Source organism: Arvicola amphibius, chromosome 11 (assembly GCF_903992535.2).
Source record: "Arvicola amphibius chromosome 11, mArvAmp1.2, whole genome shotgun sequence".
NCBI classification, from domain to species: domain Eukaryota; kingdom Metazoa; phylum Chordata; class Mammalia; order Rodentia; family Cricetidae; genus Arvicola; species Arvicola amphibius.
In genome coordinates, this window is record NC_052057.2 from 120304481 (window position 1) to 120307414 (window position 2934).

Sequence of the window (2934 nt, forward strand, 5' to 3'; positions counted from 1 at the left end):
AAAATCCTTATATGCTGTGGATACCTGTAATTGCAACACTTGAGAAGTTCTATGTCTCTATCTGTGTCTCTCTGTCTCTCTGTCTCCCCCCTCTGTGTGTGTGTGTGTGTGTGTGTGTGTGTGTGTGTCACTCTCATAACGTCAGAAAGCTAGAAAACTTGATATTATACTGGGAACTGAAGCTTTGTTTCTATGATGTATTCTTCAGCAGAAGGCCTTCCAAAGGCATGAAATGAGTGAGAGTCATAGAGATTATAAGACCTGATTTGTTTCTCCTGGTGCAAAAGGCCAGATTAGACCAGATTAAAACCAAATGCAAGTTTATTGGGTGTTACTCCTGGGCAGGTTCATTGGTCCCAGAAAATTGGGCCAGAGAAGTCATGCAACCTGTGCTAAGGCAGGGGGCTTTTATAGACCTTAGGCAATGAGTAATGATGTGCCTACCAAGAGCAGGGACTGTGCCCCAGTACGGTCAAAAGCTGAACCCCCTGGCAGGCATTTGAGTGGGCTGCTCACATCAGAAAGGCAAGTTGCATCAGCTTTCAGAAGAGTGGAACTGGGCTTTTGGTGCCATTCCTCTGTTCAGAGTCTACTGTGTTGGGTTGGGGGAAGTAGTTTAGATAGGGTTTCCCAGTTTGTGAGGGGGCAAGTTCCGTGCACCGCACCCCCTGTGTCTGCATTCGGTGCACTTTTACCCAGTTCACATGATTCGGGCAAGGGACAGGAGGTTAAAATACACAGACACACAGACAAACAGAGAGACAACGACACGGGTCATCCTTGAATTCCCCAAGAATGCCCCCTTTATTGTGTTCAGGGGCAGATTATATAGAGATAGCCACACCCCAGCCAAACCCACCAGAAACCACTCTTCTGTCATCAGGAACTCCTGAAGGTCTCATGCTCACAGCAGCTGTAGGCACTCAGATCAGGGGATTACAAGAAATTCAGGATCTGGGGTCTCACTGCTTCCCAACAGGCAAGAACAGAGGTTCCAAATTAACAAGACCAAGAGGAAGTAGTAGCTTAACATGGTAGCTTTCTTTGAGTGAAGTTGAGATCTATCTGTGTTTTCCAGGACTTAAGAGGAAGGAACTTTTAGGTGAATATCTCATTAGCAAGTTTGTTATCCTACTCTGGCATCAAGGGAGGAAGCTAGTCTTTAAGAATCATAGCCTGGAGTGCACATCTGGCAGCTGTGGAAAGTGCACAGTCCATCTACACATCTGTTCCCCCCAGCTGCCATTTTCACTGTGTGTTTGTCTCTGTATGGTTTGTGAACTCAACGCATCATGCTTGATAAGGCAGCTGGAAGCCTTTGGCTTGATCTCTTAGTGTGTTCTTTCTCAGTAAAAGGCATAGTGCTAACAGGCTGCCCTTGACTCAGCCAAGGTCAGCTCTGTGAACCAGGACAAGGAATCCTTTCACACAGTTTGTTTTTGTTACTCTCTTGGTGGCAATGAAATAACCTGACAAAAAACAATTTAAAAGAGTAAGGGCTGCTTTGGGCTTATAATTCCAGAGGGATGCGATTCACCACAGCAGGGAGCACATGGAGACAAGCAGGGGAGCAAGGGAACTCAAGAAGTAGAGAGCAAACAGTCAGTGGGGTATGGCCTTGAAGGCTTAAAGGCCACCCCCACTGGGCTACTTCCTGTTGTGAGCCTCCACCTCCATAACCTTCCCAAACATAGCAGCTGACAATGAACTTTTACACACATGAGCCTAAGGGAGGACATTTCACCCTCAAACTGCATCACAAGTCTCATGTGGCCTAGCATGACAGATTTAATATGTAGGTGAAGATGATCAAGAATATCTATTTATTTAATTGATTTTGTCTGTTTGTTTATTATTTGAGGCAGGATCTTACTATGTAGCTCTGGCTGTCCTGAAACTCACTATGTAAACCAGGCTGGCCTTGAACTCACAGGGATTTGCCTGCTTCTGCCTCCAGAGTGTTGGGATTAAATGCATGTGCCACCATGCCTGGCTGATCTTGAACTGTTAATCCTCTTGTCTTCCTCCTTTGGAGTGCTAAGATTACCCAGACTTGCCACAATCTCTGTTTCTGTGCTAGACATGTGATAGCGATGCCCTCATATACTTGTAGGGATAAAGAATGTTCAGACCACATATAATAAAACAACTGGTGGATGATAAGAAGCTAATAATTGATTGTTGTCGTAATTTTAATTTTTTGTTTTTATCTGAGAATTACACACATGAGTATTGTGTTTATATAATTTCTGTTCATTCCTCTTCTTCATTCAAATCTTCCCACACCTTTCCCCACTTCTTCTCAAATTCATTGTCTTTCTTGTACACACACACACACACACACACACACACACACACACACACACACACCATGCTGACTCTATTTAGTGTTGTTCATAAGTGTATGTGTTTTGGATTGACGGCTTGTGATTGGATGATTATCATTTCTGGAGAGCACTGATTCTCCCTCAGCAGCTGTTAATCACCTATAGATCATCATCTAGATATCGGGCCTTATGAGAGTTCCCATTTTTGTTGGCATATCAACTGATGATGTCATTGTACTAGTCTTGGTGAGGTGATCAGATCTTGGGATTTCATGGGTGCACCTTCCTGTTATATATTGAAGACACTATCTCAGAAGATATATTGTCTTTCACTCTTGCGATTCTTTCTGCCCCCCTCCTGCGGTGATTGCTGAGCCTTGGGTATAGGAGTGGCATATAAATTGGGCCTGTTTCTCTATGGTCAGATTCAGAGCTAGGATCCACAAATAAGAGAACACGCAAGTGTTTATATTTCTGAGTTGCCTTTGTCAGTATAGTACTTTCTAGTTTCATCTACCTGAGCCCACAGTGGTGGTATCAGTCTGCTTTCCCACAAGCAGGGAAGAGGTCGTTCTTCTTCACATCCTCACCAACATGTGTCGTTTTT